The sequence below is a fragment of the Pseudorca crassidens genome, chromosome 5 (genome assembly GCF_039906515.1).
Source record: "Pseudorca crassidens isolate mPseCra1 chromosome 5, mPseCra1.hap1, whole genome shotgun sequence".
NCBI lineage: Eukaryota > Metazoa > Chordata > Mammalia > Artiodactyla > Delphinidae > Pseudorca > Pseudorca crassidens.
The window spans coordinates 142,780,139-142,793,842 of NC_090300.1; positions in this window are offsets into that span (position 1 = coordinate 142,780,139).

Sequence of the window (13,704 nt, forward strand, 5' to 3'; positions counted from 1 at the left end):
CTCAGGACCTTTGCACTGACTTTTCATTCTGCCCCTATTGCTCTTCATCCATATACCTGATTGGCTCACCCCATGCTCACTCATTCTCTCAATGTTACTTTATCCAACACCTCCCTGAGGAGCACACCTCTCCCATTCTTTCTCTCATTATTCTTCTTAACACTCTAGCTCCCCTGTTTATTTGTTGTTGTCTGTCTTCCCCACTAAAACACAGTTCCATGAGAGCAGAGTCATTGCCCACATTGATCATTCCTACACGGCTGCGTATCCAGCACCTAGGACAGTGCCTGGCACAGAGTAGGTGCCCAATAAACATTTATTGAATTAATATTAGTTTTTCCACTTTACAGATGTTAATGATAATAACTAACATTCATTGAGTATTTGGTACGGGTCAGGGGTTTACATATGTTGACCTTTAACTCTCTCAGCAGGTACTACTACTATCCTCACTTCACAGTTGAAGAAACTGAGGCACAGAGAGGCTAAGGGGATCACTCCAGCCATGCCAACAAGATGAAGGGCAGCCAGAACTCGAACCCGAGTAGTCTGGTTCTAGAGTCCGTGGTCTACAGTGTTTTCCTACTCTTCCTCTGAGTCCCAGAAACGTCCACAATCACACTAGTCACAAAGGTGATCAAACCACAAACACCATGTTGTTTTGAGTTTGGAATTTTACTTTTATGTTTTTTCCAATTATAAAAAAATACATATTCATTGAAGAAAATTTGGAAATTCAGGGGGAAAATAAGAATATTAAATCACCTAGGAACACTGTTCTCATGTGGTTGTTTTTATTCCAGACTTTTTTAATACAAACGTATGTCTCAATTATTTGATGCAAAATTAGTCCTGTGCAATTCAATATTCTGTCTTACTTTTTTTTTGTTTGTTTGCGGTATCCGGACGCGCAGGCTCAGCGGCCATGGCTCACGGGCCCAGCCGCTCCGCGGCATGTGGGATCTTCCTGGACCGGGGCACGAACCCGTGTCCCCTGCATCGGCAGGCGGACTCTCAACCACTGCACCACCAGGGAAGCCCCTGTCTTACTTTTTACAATCACAATTTTATATAATGAACATTCGTTGTGCTAATATGCTTTGAAACATAATGTGTAAAGTCTACACAATATTCCATTGAACAAATTGACTTAATTTATTTAGAAATGCCCTTACTTTTAAACATTTAGCTTGTCTTAAAATTTTGGGAGTAAATGAGCATGTACATGAATCTCTGTCTCCATCACTAGACTATTTCCTTAGGACGAATTCCTAGAGGCAGACCTGCTGGGTCAGAAAGCGTGCATGTGGCTAACAAGGCATGTGATTCATGCTTCCAAATGGTGCTCCCAAAAGGCTTGACTAGTATTCATCCCCACCAGGGCAGAAAAAAACCCTAGAGCCCCATCGCTAGAGGTTTCTTGGATGAATCATGCTGCCCTGTCAGTGCACCCAAACCCAGATTTTACAGATGAGGAAAGAGGGCCCAGTTTAGCTGGGTGCCTTGCCCAAGATGCGTGTCAAAACCAGGCAGGCAGGAACAACAAATAGTATTTCCTCAGAAATAGGAGAAGGTAGACCAAGAGCCAGGTGAGATTCCTCAGCCTGGGATGTTACCTCTCCACCCCTCAACTTCTGGCCACCCACATACTTTCTTGCAAAGCAAATAACACACTGCGTCTTTAGTGATTCCAGAAACTGCATCTCTTGGAAACTTCCAGAACATTTCCAAATCATGGTCAAATTATAATTTTTCTTACCCACACAGTCACCAAATGACCCATGTGATGAGGAACTTGCTATTCACTGCAGACAAGATCCAACACCAATAAAATATCCTGACCTCAAGCTGTTCAAAGGGAAGCCTCTGTTTTCAAATCTAAAATAAAAATAATAACAAATTTGACAGCTGTCAGCAAGTCATAGGTAAATGAAAAACACAGGTCTTTGTCTTTTGCCTTTCTCTTAAAATAAGACAAGATTTCTGTCCAGTACAGTGCTTTGGGTCACATGAGTGGGACCATACTGGTTTTAGAGTTTAATCAAAGCTGTCACTTGAAGAGCAATTTATATCACTATTCCAAAGCCTGGGCTGCATATTAAAATGTTCCCACTTATCCTTTTAGAACTGGAGTTTCTAGTTTCTTTGTCCAAACATATAAGAAAAATGATCTTTGAGAAATGACGATTCAGCCCTTGGATCGTTAATCCTGTTTTCGCCGTCCACTTTGGAAAAGAAAAAAAGATATAGTCACAAATAGATATAATGCAGATTTATCACACAAGATTCTCATTTTTGTGTGTGCTACTATTTTATTTTTTAATTGAAGTATAGTTAATTTACAATGTGTTAGTTTCAAGTATACAGCAAAGTGATATATATATATATATATATATATATTCTTTTTCAGATTCTTTTCCATTATAGGTTATTACAAGATATTTGAGGTGTACGGATCCCTGTACTATAGAGCAGGTCCTTGCTGTTTATCTATTTTATATATAGTAGTTTGTACCTACTAATCCCTAACTCTTACTTTATCACTCCTCACCCTCTTTCCCCTTTGGTAACCATAAGTTTGTTTTCTATGTCTGTGAGTCTCCTTCTGTTCATTTGTGTCATATTTTAGATTCCACGTATAAGTGATATCATATCTGTCTTTCTCTGTGTGACTGACTTCACTTAGTATTATGACCTCTAGGCCCATCCATGGTGCTGCAAATGGCAAAATTTCATTCCTTTTTATGGCTGAGTAGTATTCCATTGTATATATGTGCCACATCTTCTTTATCGATTCATCTGTCGATGGACACATGGGCTGCTTCCATGTCTTGGCTATTGTAAATAGTGCTGCTATGAACATTGGGGTGCATGTGTCTTTCCGAATTAGAGTTTTTTCTGTTCTAATTTTTTTAATTGGTAAGGATATTCTACACAGAGGGCATCAAAGTTCTGTAAGCAAATGCGGGGTCTTCAAGAGCTTGAGAGTTCTCTATAATTCATCTTCTTTTAGGCATTTTAGACCCTTTCCTTTTAACCTTGCTTGTACTTTTATTTTGTACTTTCATATAATTTTTCAGTTCAACCGAAAGTTAGCCTTGACTGCAAACGCCTCAAGATAAGCTCCATCTCCTGTCACCTATTATCTTCAACCCACCCACCCCATCTGGTGCCCAACACTTAGCTGATTCTCTTTACACATTTGTGTAGCAAGGGAGAGACCTCACGGTTGTGAGATGATTTACCCAGGTTTCATAATGAGGCTGTCAGAGGCAGGTTCAGAATCCCCTGCTGAGCCTAATCTCATTCTAGATCCCCACCCAGAGGGAGAGGCTGGCTACAGGACCTGCAGGCCAAGCCCCATTCCAATTGCCTGGATATCCATTATGTTGTCTTGTAATGCCAGTTAGGACTGTTTTGAGATCATCTTTAATTGTAATGCATTTTTAAACATATAAAATGTTAATGCATTTTGGTCACAAACTTCTATCAATAAGACATTTAACCCACACTCTTAATACCTTTTAAAATGCTGATTTGTAAATGATTTACAACAACTGTTCTAATAATTTTACATACATTATAAAATATAAATGTTGAAGTTTGAGATACAAAATAAGTATAAGTAGAATTCCTAAATTTTCTTTTAGCACTCCAGGGAGACAACTCACAAAGCATGTGCACACACACTACACACACACTCTGGGGTGTACACACTTTTTAAAACCTTCTAATCCAGTTCATTCTGGAGCCTGGGTCTGTAAAGTCAGTGCTATAACGTGGCCATCAACCAGCTGTGATGCCAGGTGATTTGGGGACCATGGGGGGAGGGTGAGCTATTTCCATTTAGATCTATCCCAACATAGACAGAATGCTGAAAAACTAGGTGAGAAAAAGAGTATTTCCTGAATGGTCCTGTTATTGTATTTTTATATCACCAAAGCATATCATATCCACCCATTTATAAATAATACAATTTATATGATTTTTAGTTGATGATGCAGATTCTTATTTCAGTACCTTTAAACTCAAACTATTGCAAGAGAAATGTGTAGAGTTATTCAGAAGAAAACTACCTACATTAGTCAGGAAGAATATCCATCATAGTCACTATATAGAAAGTGGGTAAGGATGAGGATTGTACAAAGGCTAGAAGAGCCACCTCAGCAACTTTCCAAGTTGATCCTCAGCAATGGGCAGAGGTCGTTCCCGTTTCGGCCAGGCGGTGGCGCTCCAGGCAAATGGTGCTTCTATATTGGCCCTGGAAGCGCAGATCCTGAAGATGCTCTCCAAACAGGATCGTCAGAGAATGGACTTGAGATGGTCAGAAACATCGCGTTGGGGTGAATGGGAGAAGCATCTGGAAGCCATGCCGGGAAGACGAATAAAAGGGCCCCAAAAGAGTGGGGCACCTCAGAGGGAGACAGGCTATTGGATACGAGGAAATGCTAGAGCAGCCAGGACCAAGCGCAGCACCTGCTGCAGCTGCGGTAAAAGAAACGGATTGACTGAAAACGACTGCCCTTCGGCGGCAAGAATGCCAGGCCCTGCCCTGGGAGTAAGAGGGCGCCTGGCAGAGTCCCTGCGAGCACCCCGCAGCTTCCGGCCCAGAGTGCAGCCTAGAAACCTTTGTGCAGGTAAAAGCTAAGAACAAAACCCAAATCTTAGAGAGACTTATTGGGACTAAGCATTTGAGAATTAACCTCCGTTTCTGCCTTTCAGATGTAATAAGAGGCCTTTTCAAGTTACGTTTGTTCTTCTTTCATATGCAAATGAATTCAAAGTGATTGTTTTTCCCCAGCGTCTTATTACCTTACAAAATTATGATGGCCCTTTGCAAGTAAAAAGTTCTGTCCTTCCGGTCACTGTTAAAATACTGGTAATTCTTGTCTCTATTTAAATAAACATAGGAAAATAAAATAGGGCCAAATAGGCAAAAGCTCATTTTAAGGAAGGAAGTTCTCCTAAAAGCTAGGACTGTACATTTAGCTTAAGTCTGCTTATTTTTTCAAGAAAATACTTCTAAAATGGAATGTTCCTGAAACCCGGCATTTTCTAGTCTTTTCAATAAGCAAAGCATATTCTGCAACTCTGCTCTTTATAAGAATAAAGTAAACTTTCTAGAGATATGTACATTTGGATTCATTTCTAATTTCTAAATAACCTCCAATTGGAGGCATAATTGTAAAAACTTCATTCAATTCCTTGAAAATTTGGGCAAGGACAAAGAGAGAGGCTTGTAGCTCAAAATGATGCATTAAGGAAGAATAATGAAAAGAATGAGAAAAGGCCAGCATCCGCCAGGGCAATAACCACTTTTTATGAGGCTGAGCCATGAAATAAATTGAGTGGAATAATCACACACCTCTTCCAGAAACACTGAAGTTCAAGATAGACTTTTCAGTAAGAGAAGAGAACAAGATCCTCTGTCATGTCATTTCCTATATTTCTGTTTCATTTTGTCCCTCGTCCCTTGCAAATTCTCTGTGACTTAGTTTTCCAACTCACGAGGGCTCTCTCTCCTGGGAGGAGCCAAGTCCTATAAGAAAGAGAAACTAAGACTTTTTTCCCCCAGGAAACACCCTTTGAATATCTGTGCACGTGGAGTCTCTTCCCAAACTCAACTTGCCTGTAACCACCAAGAGTGTACACAGATGTTGAGTTATGACCTATTCATTGTGCAATTTGAAAAAGGAGGCAGAAAAATGGAAAGCGTGTTGTTCAAATTTGTTCTGGGTGGCTGATTAGAAAACACCTATGCAGAAAAGACAGTTGATGCTCTATTTTTAACAGCTGCATAGATTCTTTACAGGAGATGTACACTTCTGTGAAATACAAGGTCATGGTGGGTTAAAAAAAAAAAGAAAGAAATGCTTATTTGAAGACAGTGTACACTTTTCTCAAAGTTATACATAGGGAGGATGGAAATCAAAAGAAAGTGGAAAATCAAAAGAAAGCTGGAGTAGCAATTCTCATATCCGACAAAATAGACTTTAAAATAAAGACTATTACAAGAGACAAAGAAGGATACTACATAATGATCAAGGGATCAATCCAAGGAGATATAACAACTGTAAATATTTATGCACGCAACATAGGAGCACCTCAATACATAAGGAAAATGCTAACAACAATAAAAGGGGAAATCTACAGTAACACAGTCATAGTAGGGGACTTTAACACCCCACTTTCACCCACGGACAGATCAACCAAAATGAAAATAAATACGGAAACACAAGCTTTAAATGATACATTAAACAAGATGGACTTAATCGATATTTATGACAATTCCATCCAAAACCAACAGAATACACTTTCTTCTCAAGTGCTCATGGAACATTCTCCAGGATAGATCATATCTTGGGTCACAAATCAAGCTTTGGTAAATTTAAGAAAATTGAAATCGTATCAAGTATCTTTTCTGACCACAACACTACGAGACTAGATATCAGTTATAGGAAAAAATCTGTAAAAAATAGAAACACAGGGAGGCCAAACAATACACTACTTAATAACCAAGAGATCACTGAAGAAATCAAAGAGGAAATTAAAAAAATACCTAGAAACAAATTACAGTGAAAATTTGATGACCCCAAACCTATGGGATGCAGCAAAAGCAGTTCTAAGAGGGAAGTATATAACAATACAATCCTACCTCAAGAAACAAGAAACATCGCAAATAAAAAACCTAACTTTACAACTAGAGCAATTAGAGAATGAAGAACAAAAAAACCCCAAAGTTAGCTAAAGAAAGAAATCATAAAGATCAGATCAGAAAGAAATGAAAAAAAATGAAGGAAACAAGAGCAAAGATCAATAAAATTAAAAGCTGGTTCTTTGAGAAGATAAACAAAATTGATAAACCATTAGCGAGACTCATCAAGAAAAAAAGGGAGAAGACTCAAATCAATAGAATTAGAAATGAAAAAGGAGAAGTAACCACTGACACTGCAGAAATACAAAGGATCATGAGAGATTACTACAAGCAACTATATGCCAATAAAATGGACAACCTGGAAGAAATGGACAAATTCTTAGAAAAGCACAACCTTCCGAGACTGAACCAGGAAGAAATAGAAAATATAAACAGACCAATCACAAGCACTGAAATTGAGACTGTGATTAAAAATCTTCCAACAAACAAAAGCCCAGGACCAGATGGCTTCACAGGCGAATTCTATCAAACATTTAGAGAAGAGCTAACACCTACCCTCTCAAACTCTTCCAAAATATAGCAGAGGGAGGAACACTCCCAAACTCATTCTATGAGGCCACCATCACCCTGACACCAAAACCAGACAAAGATATCACAAGGAAAGAAAGCTATAGGCCAATATCCCTGATGAACATAGATACAAAAATCCTCAACAAAATACTAGCAAAAAGAATCCAACAGCATATTAAAGGCATCATACAACATGATCAAGTGGGGTTTATCCCAGGAATGCAAGGATTCTTCAATATACGCAAATCAATCAGTGTGATACACCATATAAGCAAACTGAAAGATAAAAACCATATGATCATCTCAATAGAGGCAAAAAAGCTTTTGACAAAATTCAACACACATTTATGATAAAAACCCTCCAGAAAGTAGGTATAGAGGGAACGTTCCTCAACACAATAAAGGCCATATATGACAAACCCACAGCCAACATCGTCCTCAATGGTGAAAAACTGAAACCATTTCCACTAAGATCAGAAACAAACAAGGCTGTCCACTCTCACCACTATAATTCAACATAGTTTTGGATGTTTTCGTCACTATGGAAAACAGCATGGAAGTTCCTTAAAAAACTAAAAATAAACTACCATATGACCCAGCAATCCCACTCCTTGGCATATACCCTGAGAAAACCATAATTCAAAAAGAGTCATGTACCACAATGTTCAATGCAGCTCTATTTACAATAGCCAGGACATGGAAGCAAACTAAGTGTCCATCGACAGATGAATGGATAAAGAAGATGTGGCACATATATACAATGGAATATTAGTCAACCATAAAAAGAAACGAAATTGAGTTATTTGTTATGAGGTGGATGGACCTAGAGTCTGTCATACAGAGCGAATTAAGTCAGAAAGAGAAAAACAAATACCGTATGCTAACACATATATATGGAATCTGAAAAAAAAAAAGAAAAGGTTCTGATGAGTCTAGGGGCAGGACAGGAATAAAGACACAGATGTAGAGAATGGACTTGAAGACACGGGGATGTGGCAGGGAAAGCTGGGACGAAGTGAGAGAGTGCCATGGACATATATACCTACCAAATGTAAAATAGATAGCTAACGGGAAATAGCTACATAGCACAGGGAGATCAGCTCGGTGCTTTGTGACCACCTAGAGGGGTGGGATAAGGAGGGTGGGAGGGAGACACAAGAGGGAGGGGATATGGGGATATACATATTCATATAGCTGATTCACTTTGTTATACGGCAGAAACTAACACAACACTGTAAAGCAATTATACTCCAATAAAAATGTAAAAAATAAAAAAAGAAGACCTGAGGGAGTGAAGGAGCCACCATGACGGGTAAGGGTGCAAGGTCAAGGCCACAGAGAGCCTAGTTAGTGAATTCCAGACTGGAGAGGTCAGTGCAGCTGGAGCTTAGTGGACAGAACACAAGATGACATCCCTAGACAGAAAGGACCAGCTCCTGTGCAACCTCAGACATTGCACGGCAAGTGTGGGTTTTATTCTGAGTGAGAAGATCAGCCACATGCAAGTGAGTCTAGTGCAGCTTCCATCTGCAAACACCCAGGCTCCCAGGACCTCCCCACAACCTTCTCCTTCTCCCTAGACAAAGAGGCACCCTCCACACCACTTCCGCTATCCTCCACCTGCATGTTGTATGTATCTCAGTCACAACTGCGACTTGGTATTTATGTCTTATTTTTCATTGTAGCACAGAAGGGTTTGGCCTCTGCGATAAAAATTCAAGATCCCAGTCATTTGAGGAAGGAAGGGGGAAGAAGGGGAAACAGAGTAGCTTCCCCTACCTCACTTATGCTAAACCATCGTGGTCCCAAACGGTCCAATTACAAGAGCTTCCCTGCAGTTGTTTTAGAGAAACTTGGGGTCCACTTTGACTGAATTGTTGGATTTATTAAAAGGCAGTATTTCTCCAAGTGTGGACGATGGATGTTTTGAGAGACGTCAAACTATGTTATATGGAAAAGTTTGGCAAAGATGGAATGAAGAGAAATGAAGTAGATTTCTTCACCACAGGACTTGTCAGAGCCCTTGACCTGGAACAGCAGGGTGGGTGTCTGTCTGTGTCACCATAGCAACTATATTGGTCCTACCCCTGGGTACCCTGCTTTCCTTCTGTATCTACAGTATAAGCACCACGAAGGCAAAGACTCTGTCTTCTTAAGTATTCTGTGTCTTGGACAGTGTCTCAAACATAGTAAGATCTCAATAAAGATTTATTAAATAAATAAATAAAGGATTCACCAACAGATGGTCGTTTCCCAAACTCATGGAACACATCTTGAGACAATTGTCCTAAAGAACAGACACTTTAGGAAGTTCTCAGGAACACTGCTTTAGGGAAAAAAACAACAAAGCTATGATGTTGTCCAGGTTTTTTCACTGCTGTGGAAGATCCCAGAATTCATTCTTGTATCTTGTGCTTTTTTTCTCTTAGAGAATTGTTCTGCCTAAAATTTACTTCAACTAAAAATATCATCATCATCAGTCAGAATAGCTGTCTTGCTGTTATACCCCCTCCCTCTCCTTCTCTCTCTCTCTCTCTCTGTTTCTCATGCAAACATGCAATGATGCCTAGCCATCATCATTAAAAATTAGTTTAGAATTGGAAAATGCAAAGAAAAAAAAATTGGTAATCCCACCATAGCGAAGACTTTGGCATCTTTCTTCTGGCCTTCTTTTTTTTCTTTTTTTTTTTATTGAACTATAGTTGATTTAAATTGTTGTGTTAGTTTCTGGTGTACAGCAAAGTGATTCTGTGATTTGCATATATATATATATACACATATGTATGTGTGTGTGTGTGTATATATATATATATATTCTTTTTCATATTCTTTTCCATTATGGTTAATTACAAGATATTGAATATAGTTCCTTGTGTTATACAGTAGGACCATGTTGTTTATCTGTTTTATATATAATAGTTTATATCTGCTAATCCCAAACTCCTAATTTATCCCTCTCCCATCCCTTTTCCCCTTTGGTAACCATAGGTTTGTTTTCTATGTCTTTGAGTCTGTTTCTATATTGTAAATAAGTTCATTTGTGTCGTATTTTAGATTCCACATGTAAGTGATAACATATGCTATTTGTCTTTCTCTTTCTGACTTACTTCAGTTAGTACGATAATCTCTAGGTTCATCCATGTTGCTGCAAATGGCATTATTTCATTATTTGTTATGGCTGAGTAGTATTCCATTGTGTATATGTTCCACTTCTTTATCTCTTCATCTGTTGATGGACATTTAAGTTGCTTCCATGTCTCGGCTATTGTAAATAGTGCTGCTATGAACATTTGGGTGTATATATCTTTTTGAATTACAGTTTTCTCCAGATATATGCCCAGGAGTGGGATGGATGGATCATACGGCAACTCTATTTGTAGTTTTTTAAGCAACCTCCATACTGTTCTCCATAGTGGCTGCACCAATTTACATTCCCACCAACAGAGTAGGAGGGTTTCCTTTTCTCCACACCTTCTCCAGCATTTATTATTTGTAGACTTTTTAATTCCAACCAGTATGTCATAGTACCTCATTGTAGTTTTGATTTGCATTTGTCTAATAATTAGAGCATCTTTTGCATCTTTTTACGTGCATATTTGGCCTTCTTTCTTTACTTCTTTTTCCAAATCAAATTTTTCCATACACACACAGAAAAAGCCATGGAGGGGACCCCCCCTCAGTTACCTTCCTTCCCTCTAAGAAGTCCAGTGTGCCTACCAAGCCCATAGCCCCCTACTTGGGCCAACCCAAAGTGGTTCCTTACACACAAGTATCACAAGGCTGCCACAGGTCACCAAGGGTCATCACCTGACCAGAGGCACATGGGAGGCACTGAGATGAGCTGACACAAGCCTGCTGCCTGTGTTGGCTGGGGACAATGCTACACAATGTCCCTGACACCTACAAAGTCTAATGGGAGGCCCAGGGAGCCAGTCCACAGAGCCAGAGCATGACTCAGAGACCCTCAGACAAAAAGCAGAGAGCATGGGTCTGAGAGGGGGTCAGTGAGGCAACAGCAGGAGCACAGAAGCAGAGGAGGATTGAAGCACCATCACAGGGTGGCCACCTGCATGGAGGAGGGAGCCGCAGCTCCCTCCTCCATGCACACCCAGGATGCTGTGCAGCTGGTGCCACTGGTCCAGCTGCACCCAGAGCTCCCGTACTGAATGACTTCCACACTGGTTGCTAAGTGTCTCACCCCAGCTGCCCAGCCACACCAGCCCTTCCCCTGGGACATCCCTCAGCCCCACTTGGTCTTTAGGACCCTACTCCCGGCATATGGCCCAGCAGCCACTCTGACTGGTGGGAGTGTAGGGGCTGATGGGAGACAGGGGTTTCAGGTGGGCATTGTTTCTCTGTGGTGCCAATTTCCAGGGGGACTGTTTCTCTGTGGTGCAGGTGGAGCTGGGCTTCCTGTTGTCTCCATGCATCCCTCCTCCCCTTCCTGTATCCTTAGAAGGAGCCCAGTCACTGAGGTCACCCGGACATCCCTTTCCTCCTTACAGCAGGATACCAGCTCCCTGGCACAATGACATGTGTGGGATACACAACTGTGTCTGGTGCACTTCAAGCAACTCAAAACAAAAACTAAAATAAAATAAAGCAAAGCTAAAAAAAAACACCATTACTAAGAAAGAGAGGAAGCGTTACCCTTCCTGTGAGACTTTGTACAATTGAAAAGATAATTCTGTTCTGCAAAAGTAGCTAAATATTCGATAATCTCTTCTATAAAATCAAGCCCTTTTCATCTCCAGGAAGGTGTCACTTGGGGTTCCTAAATCACAGGCCTAGGAAGATGCTGAGAGGTAAATAAGAGATAACCATGCCCAGTAAACAAACTCTCTCGATTCTCCTTCTTTGAGATTTGATGACTAATTGTGTTGCCTAAAAAAACCAAAGGACAATATCAGTATATCTCTCTTAATTCTATGAAACCCAGAGTGTTGATTGTTGTTTGGTTTGTTTTTTATCAATAGAATCAATATTTAATTAGCATATGTTCAATATGTACCTCCCTTGCCTCAGGCCGTTAGGACAGAAAATGTTTAGCAGGGTAACTAGCAAATAAAGCTAGGCTTACCACCTCATACCTATGCTTTCTCAGGTATGTCACGGACATATGTCACAGATTGCACCAGGAAACTTGTACCATTAATTTACCTGCACTCTTAAATAAGATGTTGTGTCTCCAATGTCTAGCCCGGTGCCTGCATGTAGTAGATGTTCAGTAAATGTTTGTTCCTGTCTATTTTATCCTGTTTTATTTTATTTTATCTTAATTTATTTAGGCAATGCATTTTTTCATGTAACTTAAAAAAATTCTTTTACTGAAGTATGGTTGATTTACAATGTTGTGTTAGTTTCTGCTGTACAGCAGAGTGATTCAGTTATACATAATATATGTTCTTTTTCATTCTTTTCCATATGATTTATCACAGGATATTGAATAGAGTTCCCTGTGCTCTACAGTAGGACCTTGTTGTTTATCCATTCTATACATAGTAGTTTGCATCTGCTGACCCCAAACTCCCAATCCCTCCCTCCCGCCTCCTTCCCCTTGGCAACCACAAGGCTGATCTCTGTGTCTGTGAGTCTGTAGAAACACACAGTTTTAAAGCTCTTTACAAATATTAACTTGATGAAGACTCATAACACCCCAGTGGGGCAGTTACTATTACTAGCCCATCTTACAGCTGAGGAATCAGAAGCACAAAGAAATGAATCAGTTTTCGACCGTGGTGCTGGCTTCCTCCACTCCCTTTCCCAGTTGTGGCTAGAAATCCATGATCCTTTGTCTACCTGGGATTTCTTACAGGGTTTTCGACTCTCCTTCCATTTATGACCCAAGGGACAGGCATTTAACATGGTGCCCGCACTTCCTCCCTTCCCTCTCATCCTTCCATCTCCAGGACGATGCTTGAAGGGGCCCCAGTGGTCCATGCATTGCCCTTCCCCTCGGCCCTTGGCCTCCCGGGCTTCTCCCCATCCACCCCCAGCTCCTAAGAAGCAGCTCTGCCTTGGCTGCCATAAAAAATACACCACAGACTGGGTGGCTTGAACAACAGGCACTTATCCGCTTGCAGTTCTAGAGGCTAGACGTCTGAGGTCAAGGTGCCAGGAGATTGTTCACATGGCCTTCCCTCTGCAGGTGTGGAGCGAGAGGTCCCTCATGTCTTTTCTTCTTCCTATAAGGACACCAGTCCTATATGTCCTGATCTCACCTTTGGTGCCTCTTTGAAGGCCCTGTCTCCAAATACGGTCACATCAGAGGTCAGGACTTCAACAAAGGAATCAGGAAGGGGGAACGTAATTTAGTCCATAACAGGCACCATGGTCCAGGGGAACCATGGTGTGAGTCTCTAGTGACATGTGGACTTGTCTTGGGACAGGTCGAAGGGTCTTCCTCAGCCCCTGACTGGGTCAGGCCCCTCACATTCCACACCTTCCAAAGACCCCAATGACTGGGGCAAATGGGCATT